Raw genomic sequence first — 15,517 nt, 5'->3', positions numbered from 1 at the left:
TATATAATAAAGACGTTAACATCCAAATATAGAGAACAGTCAGAATATGACGTGTAATTAAATGTGAAATTACAGTTATCCAGAAATAAAATAAACGGAAATTTAAACTTAACAGTTGAAAGGATTGAACACTACAAGTGTTCAATCAGGAAATTCCTAAGAAGACTACTCCGCAACATCAGCAACCTCCAGCTCTTGCTCCAAGGGAATCTCCGCAACAACATCTGCTCTCATCCAAGTGGATGATCATCGCCAAAGAGACATACCCAAACAACACACAACACAAAGAATGCAAGGGTAAGCTAGATATAAAAAGCATGTTATACATAAAGCACAATTAATTCATGTTATCATACTTAGATTCGTATAAAAGAACAATTAGGGCATACTCATTAAATCACCATTCACCCACTCATACGACATACAAAAGTCATCCAAACATGATAAACTGACATCACAAGACTTGTTACTTTATACCCTGACTCGTCCGGACTAGAATGATTACCGAGCTATGGCGGGTTATGCACTCGTGGTGGCTTCTACTGCTTTGCAAAGCCATTGCCAATGGGTTCCATCCTACCACCCTCACGAGGTTAGTCCGTTCCGCGCCCTAGAGCATCCTGGAAGCCTCCAAGACTAGGACCTCCTGCTACTCCTCACCACATGGATCAATCCTCTCTAATTGAGAATGAAAGACCATTGGAGCGTCAGGAAAACCCCCAAGACTGAGCTACCATGAAATCATTCTGTACACCCCAAATCACCACCATGTATCCTCTCCTTGAGGATCATGGAATTACGTCCACCACCATGTATCCTCCCCTTGAGGATCATGGAATTACGTCCATGAATCATATTTTTACTTTGAACCTTAACCCAAGCCATGAATAACAAGATACCACCTTATCACAACAAATCCAACATATCTCATACATTCACATATTTTCAAATAAATCATGTCACCGACAATATTCCAACCATTGGTACACATAATCCAACTCAAGACCAAAGGAACTTAGAATCCGACATATTTGTAAAGTACTATTTGAACGAGCACTATTCACCGAACACAGTGGAACGAACGCTACTGGATGAACGCCATTTTCCAACACTAAGCCGAACACTATTTGGACGGACGTCATCAGATCATACAGGTCGAACGCTCAAAACCGAACAGTTTTAAACGAACGCTATTTACCAACATGCCGAACGCTATTTCACTGAACACACTATTAGGTCGAACGCTGAGATTGAGTACTAAGGCCGAACGCTAAAACCGGATACTTCCTTCAAATCGGATACTGGCTGGACGAACGTCATGAAACCGAACGCTATTAATATGAACGCTCGCTACTACGCAGGGACGCTCGCTAACTGAGAACCAGCAACATCAAGACCGAACGCTCACTACTACGAAGGGACAAACGCTCAAAAAGACGAACAATATCTGATCACTAGGAATACTGTCTGGACGAACGCACATATGGATCAAATACAAATTTTTTTGTTTGGACGAGCAGTAAGAAAAGTGAACATAATCAGACTATCATAGTTTGGACGAACGTATATAGATCAAATATTAAGAGGCCAAATACTGTTGGGACGAGCGGTAAGAAAATGAACGTAGTCCGACTGACTCGGTTTGGACGAACGTATATATGGTTCAAATACGATCATATAGATAAACATTGTTTGAACGAACACATACTGTTTGGCGAACGTACAATAACTAAGTTACTAAGACCGAACGTTATTTTCACTAGGACAACAAAACCGACCATTTAAGAATCCATAATAAGACCGAACGCTACACTCACCAGGACGAACGCTCAGTATAACACTTAAGGACGAACGCTCAACCCATTACTGCCGACCACTAATTGGTCGAGCAACTTGGACGAACGTCCAATTTGGCTCATCAAATTGGACGAACGCACGATCTGCAGAATTCTGCAGAATCGCACCAGATTTCCAGAAACCCAGAAAACCCCAATTTTTCATCCCCTTCTTCCCAGATTTGCATCAAATACAACATATATCAACAATCAAACAAAAGATCTAGCTCCCCTTACCTCTTGAAGACTTCCTTGAATCACTTCCAGAGAGTTTGATTTCCTTCCAACTCCAAAAGTTCTCCTCTTCTTCTCTCCCCCAACTTGCAGCACCAAAGCTTCCTTGCAGCTTCAACTTCACCTCTCTCACAAATTTGGCAGCAATGATTCCCACCCCAAGTGTAGAACCCACCTCCTTTTATCTCCTACAAGCCTCCCTTCTTTTTCTTTTTTTTAATGGGGGAATGGAAGCAACGTTTGCTGTCCCTTGTGGCCAACAAAACTGGCGCTTTCCAGCGCTCGTTCCTTCCTTCCCCGTTTGTTTTGTCTTTTTTTTTTTTTTTTTTAAACGTCCGATTCCTTACAATAATTCTCCTCACATTCTTTCAAATATCTTTGAATAGGTTGGATGATTTTTATTTTCTTAAGGATACTTGAAACAAATATAGAGGATTATTGTATATGTAGGTTATAATTTATATGTTAAAAATATTGTAGATGGTTTCTTTATGTTTATTTAACATAGGTAAAGAAAACAATTTATTTGAAAAAAATTTAGCTTTGTTTAAAATCTTTATTCTTATTTTAATAGATTAAAATATATTTAATCTATTAAAGTGTTATTTTAAATTTTTTGGATTTGAAATGAAAAATATTTTAATAATTTAAATTTATTATTTTAATTAAACCTTTAAGCATTTGAATTTCATATTGTTTTAACGGATTAAGTCACTTAAATTTCACACTTTGATGATTTTAATGAACTGAAAATATATTTAAATGGATTAAAAATATTTAGACAAGACATTCCATATTAAACTCCCAACTATGTAAGTTATTTCAAAAGCAATTTTTATTAAAACAATTTGAAAAAGTTTTATAATTTTTCCAAAACGTTGAGATAAGTTTTGTAAGTGAAAACCTAACTGTTGAAGTAACATTCCAAGCAAGAACAATATAATGTTTTTATATTGATTTTCCTCTGTTAAATCTAACTTCACTTTTAAACTCATTAATTACAAATAAAATACATAAGATATTTTTGACAAACACTAGTATTAGAACAACAATAGGTTGGATCAGACATAAACAGTGTCTACATGTTATTTGACCCGTAACAAAAAAATTCAACTTGTTATCATTATCGAATATCTGCTCTAAAAATAAACACAAGTTTTAAGAAATATGTGACATTTATGCATACTCACACATCTAAACAAATGTATTTTATAAATTATAAATAAATAAATATAATTATAAAAATTAAATTAAATTTTAATTTTAATCAAATTTAACCTAATACAATATAAATTAAATTTTAATTTTAATTAAATTTAATTTAATAAAATATAAATTAATTTTTAATTTTAATCTCTTGCAAATAATGAATCTCGCGGGTACGGGTTGCATAATACTCATACCCGACTCATTTATACATGAGTATCAAAATATTTGCTACCTGTTGATGATAAATACCCGTGAGTATCAACTATTCGCAGCAATTTTATTTAGATATATCTCAGAGCACAAATATTGTTGTCATCCTTAACAAGTACATAAATAATTATTATATTCCTTTTCAATATTCCAATGAGTAGGGATGACAATGGGTTGGGTTAGGTCGGGTATGGCTAATGCCTACGTGCTACCTGACCCACAGAAAAAATTGTATATGTTACCCACCCTACTACCCGTGGGATACCATAAAAAAAATCTACGGATTTTTTTCAACCCAAGGGTACCTATTGATACTTGTCAACCCGCGAATATTTAAAAAAAATATTTTGAGTTTTTAAATAAGACTCAATATAAATTGAAAAAAAAAACACCAAATAATATTTAAAACATACATTCGAGTATAAGTTAATGACAAGTAAATAAAACTTAAAATATAAATTGAAATTAATATTAGAGATGTTAGTTTTTTTGAAGTTTTTTCTATCTAAACCTGTTTGATTCTAATTTTGGACAACTCTGGAAATTTTTGACATAATACACCATAAGGCTACCATGGTGATAGGTGAAAAGTTTACTTGTTTTTGTTGCTTATATTGTGTGGCTTTTGAGTAAGTTTTAGTGTTTATTCTCATGAAAAGTGTATAATTGTTGATATAAGTATAATTTTGACTGTTTAAATGTTTTTGATGTTTTTGTTGTTTATTTTGATGAAAAATAAGGATTGGATATCATAAAAGACTTGGATCATACTCATAGGCGCAGTTTTGCCGAGAAGATCGCGCCCGGGCGCGAAATACAAAGGGGCGCCTGGGCGCCACTTAGAAGAATTGGGACGCTCGTCCAGCATGCAGAGAGGCTCGTCCAGCGCAGAGGACGTTCGTCATAGGACGCTCGTCCAGCGCTCGTCCAACGCTCGTCCAGGGACGCTCGTCCAGCAGAGGACGCTCGTCCAGCAGAGGACGCTCGTCCAGAATAGGAGAGGACGCTCGTCCACGTTCGTCCACGTTCGTCCAGCAAGTGGACGCTCGTCCTGGGCCGCTCGTCCAGAATTGGGCCGCTCGTCCCGAAATGGGACGCTCGTCCAGAAAATTGGACGCTCGGCCAAAAATTTCCCGTGACTCAATTATTGCCCTTCTCTTTAAAAAGCTGATCCAGAGAAGTGCAGAAAGGGGGATCTGGAACGGGGAGAAGACCAGGGACGCTGCTGCAGCTGCTCCAAGGGGCTTCCATGGTGGAAATTCACCAATTTCCACCATCCAATCCATCATTTCTCTCTTCTATGTTGTATATGTGTAGCTAAAACTCCATTTCACTGGGGTTGAGAGTAAATTTCTGAAACTCTTTGTAATTTCTCTATTAATGCATGATCTTGTATGAATTATGTGTTCTGTCTTTATTTTTCATGCTTTTGATGGAAATCTGAGCTATTTGAACGGTTAAATCATTGGAAAATGTATGAGACCGCGGACCTAGGATATAACTGCTAAAGGATTTCGAGTCCTAGACATAGGAGGGAATTTTTAGTCATCTGTGACATTGTGTTTAAGGCAAATCTGATAATTGAATTAACTAAGGAATTAGCAATTTAGTTTGAATGATTCAGAACTGTCTCTGAGGAATCAGGACTGCATGCGCCTAGGATGTCGATGCTTAATTTTGAGGAATTGTGTTAGTAGAAAATTACCGGAGTGATGAACTTGAATTTCAACCCCAGTGAACTTTAATTCATCTGCTTTTACCACTTTAATTTCATCTGTATGCAAATCTTACTTGTGTTGTAAAATTAATCGCTAAATTAGTAAACTTTAATCAATCTGTGAATCAAAACAAATCCCTTGGGAAAACGATATTCGGACTTACTGATTTATTACTTGAACGATCCGGTACGCTTGCCGAGGTCACAACAAGTTTTTGGCGCCGCTGCCGGGGATTTGTTTTTGTTTTCGTTGATTGTTTGTTGTTTATCTGGTTTAGTTGATTTTAGCTATCTATTGTCTGAGTGTGTATTGTGATTATATTTGAATTCTTGTACATATTTGTTATCATCTGTAGAGATTGTGTATTTTTGGATTGTTTTCTCTTTGGTTTGTGTTTTGTATGAGAAGCAGAGAACAGGTTGAAAATCTACTTTTTGATCCGGAAATTGAAAGAACTGCTCGAAGGAACAACAGTAGAAGGAGGCGACAAAGTAGAGAATCCAAAGAATCATCTGCTATCTCTGAAGAAATTCTGGACTTTTCATCTGGGCAAGAAAAAGAAGAAATGGAAGATAATCGCACTGGAGAAGGTTCTGGGCAAGGAAGACGTACTCTTGCAGATTATAACACTTTCTCAGGACCTCTGCACTTCAACAGTATTGCAAGACCAGTGGTGAATGCTGCCAACATGGAGATGAAGCCAGCTCTTATTCATCTGGTGCAGAACAATCAGTTTCATGGATTATCTCACGAGAATCCATACACTCACTTGGCTACTTTCATGGAGATCTGTAATACAGTGAGGATTCACCAGGTTCCAGATGAAGCAATCCGACTCAGCTTATTTCCATTCTCATTGGCTGGTAATGCAAAAATGTGGCTGAATTCTTTTCCAGAGAATAGTCTGACAGTTTGGGATGATGTGGTTGCCAAATTCCTAAACAAGTTCTTCCCTCAGTCCAAAGTCAATAAGGGAAAGCAGGAGATCTCTTCTTTCCAACAGGATGCTGATGAAACTCTAGGTCAAGCATGGGATAGATTCAAAGGCCTACTGAGAAAAACCCCTACTCATGGATTTGATGAGCCTACAATGTTAAATTTGTTTCTTGGAGGGCTGAAATCTCAAACAAAGTTAATGTTAGATGCATCAGCTGGAGGTAATATCAGATGGAAGACACCTGAAGATGCACATGATCTGATTGAAAATATGGCTGCAAATGATAATGAAGTTCAGAGTGAGAGAGCTCAATTTCAACAAAAAGGTGTTCTTCAACTTCAAACTCAAGATGCTTTACTAGCTCAGAACAAGATTATGACTCAGCAACTTGAGACATTAATGAAGAAGTTATCTCAGCTACCTAAAGAACTGCAAAATGTTTCTCAATTTCAACATCAGATGGTTCAGAGTTGTCAATTGTGCGGAGGAGATCATAATAATGGTCAATGTGTAGTGCAAAGCATGTCTCATGAAGAAGTACACTATATGGGAAATCAAGGTCTTCAGCCAAACTATGATCAACGTCAAAGTTTTAATCAAGGATGGAGACCTGATCCGAGTATGGGACAAGCTGTTCCTTTCAATAGACCACCTCCACAGAACTTTCAGCAACAACCTTCTCTGACAGAAAGAACTTCAAAACTGGAAGAAACTCTTCAGCAGTTTATGCAGGTATCAATTTCCAACCATAAAAGTACAGAAGCCTCACTTAGGAATTTGGAGATTCAGGTGGGTCAATTAGCTAAAAAGTTGGAAGAAAAACCAGAGAAGGACTTTGGGGAAAACACTGAAGTAAATCCAAAGGCAGACTGCAATGTTATTACTACAAGATCAGGAAGAATTCTGGAAGAAAGAGGGATTGAGAAAAAAGTGAGTGAAGAAAAAGATGAGATGAGTAAACAGGGAGATGAAGAAAAAGAGAGAGAGGGAGAGAAAAATAAAGAACATGTGTATGAGAAACCTCTTCCATATCCAATGGTTGTCTCTAGAAAGGATAAGGAAAGACAGTTCCAGAGTTTCATTGATATTTTCAAGAAATTGGAAATCAAGATGCCTTTCTCAGAAGCACTGAAACAAATACCTGCTTATTCAAGATTCATGAAAGATTTGCTCACTAAGAAGAAGAAGAAGTATATTGAGGAAGAAACTATAGAAGTACAGGGCCAATGCAGTGCTATCATTCAGAAGTTGCTTCCTCCAAAGTTTAAAGATCCAGGTAGTTTTACAATTCCATGCACCATTGGTGAACTGGCTATTGGGAATGCGTTAATTGATCTTGGAGCCAGTATCAATCTTATGCCTCTGTCAATGTTTAAGAAGATTGGAGAATTAGAGTTGAAGCCCACACGCATGACTCTACAATTAGCAGACAGGTCGATCAAATATCCACAGGGAGTAGTAGAAGATGTTCTTGTAAAGGTAGATAAATTCTTATTTCCGGTGGATTTTGTTGTCATGGAAATGAAAGAAGATACAGAAATTCCTCTGATTCTAGGAAGGCCATTCATGAAGACTGCTCGAGTGTTGATTGATGTTGATGAGGGAAAGCTCAAAGTGAGAGTTGAGGATGAAGAAGTAAATTTCAATGTCTTTGAAGCAATGTCTCACCCAAATGATGAAGATACATGCTTTCTAATTGATGAACTTGAAGAAGTCTGCATGATTGCACGGAAGACGAAGCATATATCCTCACCTCTTAATCTGGATGTTTTAAAGGAGATTCCATCTGAGGAAGAAGAGAAAAGAGAACAGAAGTTGCACTTGAAGTTGCTACCTTCACTTCTGAATGATGTCAAACCCTTGGATCAACCACAGAGTGCTTCTTAGTGTCAAGCTAAAGACGTTAAACAAGCGCTTACTGGGAGGCAACCCAGCTTTCTAACTCTATCTATTTATGTTTTCAGTTATTTTGGTTGTGTTGATTGAATCTGAATATATTTTGGTTGTGTGGATTGAATTATGTTTCTGCAATGATTTGATTGTGAATTGTGTGTTTGAAGTTTGAATTTGAATTTGGAATTCTGTCCATGATAACTGGCATGATTGTGAGATTGTTATTGAAAAATCTGAGTTTTAGAACTTGTGTTATGATTATATATGATTTGTTCTTGAATCTGATTGATGGTGACCCAGAAGTTGAATATCTGAGTGTACTGAGAAAGCTTTGAGAGCAAGTGAGAAGTTGTTATTGCTATGAATTTGGTTTTTGCATAATTCTTATTAACACAGATACATTCTGGTTTAGAAATGAGAAAGGCAGTTTTGTTTGATGAAATTAGCTACTTGGCCAGATGACCACCCATATGTGAATATTCATCCTTTGTTATCCTGTTTGAGCCTTATATATATTTTTGTGAACCCTCAGCTTATTACAGAACAATCTACCTTATCCAACACTCTAGAAGAAGAGAACATGAAACATAATTGTCAAGAGATAGGTAGAAATTAAGTTTGGGGGAAATCATAATCAGTTGAGTCTTAAACTGATGAAAAACAATTGAAAAGAAAAAAAAAAGTATCAAAGTTAGAGAAAAATTCAAAAAAAAAAATGTGTTATGTGATGAATGAAGAGGTAGTTGATGAATAAAGTTTCACTGTTGTTATGTTCTTGTTCTCCTCTTCTTTAGTGTTGTTTTGTTTCCCTGTAAAACCATGTTTCTTCTAGCCAAGCCAAGTTATAACCTGAGAAAGTCCTTTTGATTTAAATCAGAATGTTTGAAGTGTATATGAGATGACTTGCAAAAGTTGATGAAATAGTTGATGACAATCTGAGTATGAATTGGAGTTGTAAACACTTGCAGGTTGAGATAAACACAGATTGAGCATTATGGTTTTATTCTTTTTCTGGCTGTCTTATCATTTTGGATTCAAGAACTTGTCAATATAGGAGTTATAACATTTGATCTGAATATTTGGAGGTGTAGGTACAATCCTTACTGTTGTGTCAGATATTATGTGATGGAATATTAACTACTTTGTTGGGTTCGTTTGTGTTGTTATTGTCTATTTTCATGAGGACACGAAAATATATAAGTTTGGGGGAGTTTGACAGGTGAAAAGTTTACTTGTTTTTGTTGCTTATATTGTGTGGCTTTTGAGTAAGTTTTAGTGTTTATTCTCATGAAAAGTGTATAATTGTTGATATAAGTATAATTTTGACTGTTTAAATGTTTTTGATGTTTTTGTTGTTTATTTTGATGAAAAATAAGGATTGGATATCATAAAAGACTTGGATCATACTCATAGGCGCAGTTTTGCCGAGAAGATCGCGCCCGGGCGCGAGAAAAGGACCCCGGGCGCGAATTTGCCGAGAGGTTCGCGCCCGGGCGCGAAATACAAAGGGGCGCCTGGGCGCCACTTAGAAGAATTGGGACGCTCGTCCAGCGTGCAGAGAGGCTCGTCCAGCGCAGAGGACGTTCGTCATAGGACGCTCGTCCAGCGCTCGTCCAACGCTCGTCCAGGGACGCTCGTCCAGCAGAGGACGCTCGTCCAGAATAGGAGAGGACGCTCGTCCACGTTCGTCCAACAAGTGGACGCTCGTCCTGGGCCGCTCGTCCAGAATTGGGCCGCTCGTCCCGAAAATTGGACGCTCGTCCAGAATTGGGCCGCTCGTCCCGAAATGGGACGCTCGTCCAGAAAATTGGACGCTCGGCCAAAAATTTCCCGTGACTCAATTATTGCCCTTCTCTTTAAAAAGCTGATCCAGAGAAGTGCAGAAAGGGGGATCTGGAACGGGGAGAAGACCAGGGACGCTGCTGCAGCTGCTCCAAGGGGCTTCCATGGTGGAAATTCACCAATTTCCACCATCCAATCCATCATTTCTCTCTTCTATGTTGTATATGTGTAGCTAAAACTCCATTTCACTGGGGTTGAGAGTAAATTTCTGAAACTCTTTGTAATTTCTCTATTAATGCATGATCTTGTATGAATTATGTGTTCTGTCTTTATTTTTCATGCTTTTGATGGAAATCTGAGCTATTTGAACGGTTAAATCATTGGAAAATGTATGAGACCGCGGACCTAGGATAGAACTGCTAAAGGATTTCGAGTCCTAGACATAGGAAGGAATTTTTAGTCATCTGTGACATTGTGTTTAAGGCAAATCTGATAATTGAATTAACTAAGGAATTAGCAATTTAGTTTGAATGATTCAGAACTGTCTCTGAGGAATCAGGACTGCATGCGCCTAGGATGTCGATGCTTAATTTTGAGGAATTGTGTTAGTAGAAAATTACCGGAGTGATGAACTTGAATTTCAACCCCGGTGAACTTTAATTCATCTGCTTTTACCACTTTAATTTCATCTGTATGCAAATCTTACTTGTGTTGTAAAATTAATCGCTAAATTAGTAAACTTTAATCAATCTGTGAATCAAAACAAATCCCTTGGGAAAACGATATTCGGACTTACTGATTTATTACTTGAACGATCCGGTACGCTTGCCGAGGTCACAACACATGGTACCTTTGTAAAGGTTTGGACTTGGAGAACACACTAAATTTCTTTAAGAACTAAAACCTTATGCTTTTCAAAAGTTGATATAATTCAATGCAAACATGTTGTACTCATCTCAAACTATAATTAAGATCTATTCCATGGTAAAAGGGATTAAGACACTAAAGAATAACAATTTCAACACAAATCTTTGAATGTCAGAAACTCAATATGGTTTAAACACCCTAAAACATTTATAACCATGTTCATAGGCTTGAAAGGTAAAGCATAGTAAACATGAAACTATAATATAAACAAATTTTGAAGCAAAAAAGAACATAAACCCATATAGGCAAACATTGAATACCTAACGCATTGCAATAACAAAACACTTAAAATTATACATCATAAAAAAATGAATTGAAAGGGTAACATAAGGCACACCCCTGAATCATTTTGCTAGTGATGGGGCACTAGGTCTGTTAGCCCTCTTCTTGGTGCTTTATAAACAAGCTTCCCACCTGTATCGAATTGAAGTAAAAAACAAAAAGCTTTTAACCAATGTTTGTTACTTCATTAAAGTTTAGTTAACCCAGAACACATTTAAATTTGAATGTGGTTCGTCAATTCATTGCTTACCTGCTGGTGGCTCACTTACGATTTTCTATTGAATCTTCAGAGAGAACATGGCGACAAAGAGATACATAGAAATCAAATAAAAAGAAGTGCACACTAACACAACAACTTACAATAAGATAACTTAATGGGGTAAAAGTATAATTTTATTTTTTAAACGGGTAGCGAATACCCGTGAGTACAGGTATTATGATGCCCGAACCCGATCCGTTAATGAGCGGGTATTAAATTACCCATTACCGCTACCTGCAGGTACCTATTACTTGCAGATACCAACTCTCTACAACATATTTTACCCACGGACTCAGTTTTTTTTCCATCCCTACCCATGAACTAAGAACTTCATATATTTTTTTTCATAACTTTTTACTATAACCAAAACAAAGGTTGAATACTAAGGAATAACTTTTGTAAAAAGAATTTAGAACATGACTTTCTTATAAGAGTGTTATTTCATAAGAAGAAATATACTATAAAGATCCTATAAGTTACACTTGCTCTCGATGTTTCTTTTACTATGGTGCTTTCAACCTTTGTAGCTTTTTTCTTTTACTAACAAAACCTAAGATTAAAACACATTTCTTGTATATAACAACATATTATATCATCAACAACATAAATTTCACCCATACATGACTATTTATGATGTCATTATATCGTTAGTGGAGCAAATGATGTCATCGATTGTAGAAGAAAATATAAAGAATGTTATCTCATTAGTTTATCACTATTATTTTTCTTTGTATGTTAGTTCAAGCATGTAAACCTCAGATTCATTTGATTAAGTAACAAGAGTATGTTCAAATACAAGAGAGAACAAGAAAATGATAAATTTAAAACTAAATTAAGTTACAAACTAAGTTGAATAAGGATGTATAAGTACTTGTATTTGTAGAATAAAAAGATAAACATTTCGTGGAAAATGAAAAAAATTGTAAATGTATATCAATGTATAATGAGAAAATTTTGAAAGAAAAATTTGATTTTAAAAACTAGTATTCGAGTTAAGAAATATAAGCAAAATGAAATTTGTTCGCTTATTAGTTTAATTGTGGAATTTAAAATGATACCAAAACAAAACAAAACTAAAATTAAACACAAAATAAATTATATGATATTGAACAAATAATCATATTTTCTAAAAAATGAATTTTAAGTCTAATTCAATCTTACAAAATTGGTTTATCAAGTAAGGTTTGCAACCATTTATATACTATAAATTGATATACATCAAGCTAAGAAAACATTTTCTTGTAAATCCTTGTGTTTCGTTGCAAACATTCATGTTTATTCGGTCTTCAGACAACAAACTCAAATGTGCCTTTGTTAGTTGCCTTCTGGTTAAGATTATTTCCACAAATCATTCCTCCATATCCATATTGTTGAACAACAAACACAAACGAGCATGAACCAAAATTGTTTGACACTAAAATATCTCCAATAACTCCAAGTTCTAAGCACTCACACCACTCCAACAAATTTGAGAAGATCTTAGAGTTCCTACAATTCCCTTGTCTAACTATGTAAATATCACAACCAATTTTTTCTATCTCTTTGAGGACTGCAGGAATATCTTCATCACTGTGAACATCAATCTCTGAGTAGGATATTGAATCACTATTGTTAACTGCAGTAAGTCTGAATGTGCTTATATAATCTTCACCTAACTCTTTTTGCTTGTCTGTGTCAATTACTGCAGATAATATCCCTTGTGATTCATCATGAACTGAAGCATCTTCTTTTGCCGCTTCACCTAACAAAAGAATTCGAACCAGTGAGAGTTGTGTTCCTGAACGTCCTGCCATCCTCCATGCAATGGCTAAGGCTTCACGATCATCAGGCCCCCCAACAAAGACCATACAAAATATGAAGGTTCATTTTGGGAACTAACCCAAAATCACGATCAACAAATATTCCCACAGAACAAGGAACACCTTGCATTACATTTTGGTTTATATCTTTGTATACAACATTGGTTACTTCTAGAGTACCTTCTAAAGTTAATTGTTTGTGAAAGGGAAGAATAATTAAGCTTGTGTGTTTCTCATCTGCTGAGTGGTATATGTCCTATATGCTGACACCACATTTAAGGTCTCAACTCTAATAGCGTTATATGCCTCTCCAAGTGAATCAAATGTGTTGTGAATGCTTTCTAACTCTTCTTGTGACTTGGTTAAGTTTTGTTCTCCATAGGCTTCCCTATATGTGCAGCAACTAGGGCAACAACACGTCCAGTAAGTTCGACAAGGTAAAAGGCAAAACCATGCACAGGGGAAACTCTAGTGGCATTAAAACATTCAATTATGCTAATCATGCTTGCAGCTTGGCGAGTATTGTGAACACATGCTATAAATCGGAGCTCTACATCAACTCTTAGTTTTTGTATGGTCTTTAGCTTGTTTTGTTCAAATCTTTGTCTTGGTTTGTAGATGGCATTGATCATGGGAGACACAACTATGGTCATCAAAAGAACAGTACAAGTTATAACGACATAGGTAGGTACATAAAATATCTGCAAGAACACATCCCAAGAAGTTATGGATCAAACTACAATTCTATATCTAAGAAACTAAAGTAATTGAATATACCATTTTAAATAGATCAATACCATTTTATCCCAAGCAATGTTCAGCATTATTAATGTCATGGCACCTTTATTATTCAAAATCAAACCCAAGGTCAAACCATCTCGAATACGCATACCAAAGAAAAAGGTGATAAATAAAGTCCTTAAAATCTTTAGAGCACACAACAAAAGTATAATCAGAACCGTAAAGGGCCAAATTTCTTGAGAGAAAATTGCGATCAACATAAATCTCATCCCAGTTCCAGTAAAGAATAAGGGTACTAAAAAGCCACTAACACAATCATCTGAAATTGACATGACCAATTCAACAAATTTTCCATGAGGTAAAATTAATCCAAAAACAAAAGCCCCAACAATGGCATGTGAACCAAAAAAATCTGAAATACATGAACAAGCTAAAACCCCATGATTATAAAGAGCAATTGGTTATCATTCCATTGATCTTTGTCTGCCTTGCGATCAATAAATCATTGAATGAGTGGACGTACCACAAAGATGCAAATAAGAATGAATATTATTGTGCATAACACAGTGTAGATGACTCCTTTACCATTAATTGAAAATGGAACAAATAAAGTGAAAAGAATCCAACCATAGGTGTCACCAATCATGGCTGATGTTAAAGCCTCTTTGCCAAGACTAGTATAGAGGAGCTTAAGCTCAGAAAGTGTGTGCGCTACCACAGGAAAACCTGTAACAGTGAGAATTAAAGTCCAAAGTATATAAGCATTACTTGTACTTTCCTCAAGGGGAAACATCATAATATGCCCATAAACTTTTCGAAACAAAGCATATAAGCATGGTGCAATGAGTATGGGAAAGACGACTCCAGCAATTGCGATGCTTGCAACTTTCTTATTTAATTTTAGAATGGTATTTAAGTTCATTTCCCATCCACCAAGGAATGCATAATAAATGAGACCAATGTGGGAAAGGACCTCGACATTGACAACCCCATTTACAGGAAAAATGAACTCAAAAATTGTCGTGAATCTTCCAAGTAATGGTGGTGTTAGTAGGAAATCAACCTACGTAATTATAATTTAGAAGGCCCAAACATTACATTGTTTGAATGCCACATATAAGAAATTTTGAGATATTTTTCATAAATAAAACAACTTTAAGATTTATTTACTTACAGAGATTTGTGAAATGAGACGAGTTTGATGCAGAGGTTTGTAGATTATTGAAAAGAGACGAGATAACACAGCAAAAAAAGCAATTTGAATGGCCAAAATAGGGAGTTCTGTTTTCAAAACTCTATCGGTTTTCCAAAATTGATTAGGATTAACTATCGATACATTGTAACATGCACGTATTGTGTCCGTCATTATTCCTTCGATTTTGTATTTGATACACTTACTCTCGATGTTTCTTCTACTGTGGTGCTTTCAACCTTTATATCTTTTTTCTTTGACTCACACCACCTAGGATTAAAACACATTACCGTTATATAACAACATAATATATCATTTTTGACAACCTAAATTCCACCTATAAATATCTATTCATGGTGTCACTTATTTTATCGACCTATGTCATTTTTTGTTTAACACAACATATAGTCAAACTTTTCTACAGTTATATAACTACATTATTATTTTATACCACCACTTTATTAATATTTTTAGAAAATATTTAAATTTTAAATATCTT

The 15,517-nt window shown here is 35.8% G+C and overlaps 1 non-coding gene and 1 pseudogene across 1 annotated transcript; both read right to left on the bottom strand.

Moving 5' to 3' along the window:
• Positions 1–6,180: 6,180 nt before the first annotated feature.
• LOC128193829 (small nucleolar RNA R71) lies at positions 6,181–6,283 on the bottom strand. Its single transcript, XR_008245138.1, has one exon. It is a non-coding gene; the product is annotated as a small nucleolar RNA R71 (small nucleolar RNA).
• A 6,289-nt stretch (positions 6,284–12,572) lies between these two features.
• LOC108344173 (cation/H(+) antiporter 15-like) lies at positions 12,573–15,192 on the bottom strand (annotated as a pseudogene).
• Positions 15,193–15,517: the final 325 nt, after the last annotated feature.

This window comes from Vigna angularis, chromosome 8 (genome assembly GCF_016808095.1).
Source record: "Vigna angularis cultivar LongXiaoDou No.4 chromosome 8, ASM1680809v1, whole genome shotgun sequence".
NCBI classification, from domain to species: Eukaryota; Viridiplantae; Streptophyta; class Magnoliopsida; order Fabales; family Fabaceae; genus Vigna; species Vigna angularis.
The sequence above is the reverse complement of the archived record's forward strand: the minus strand, read 5'-3'. Positions and strand labels throughout refer to the sequence as shown.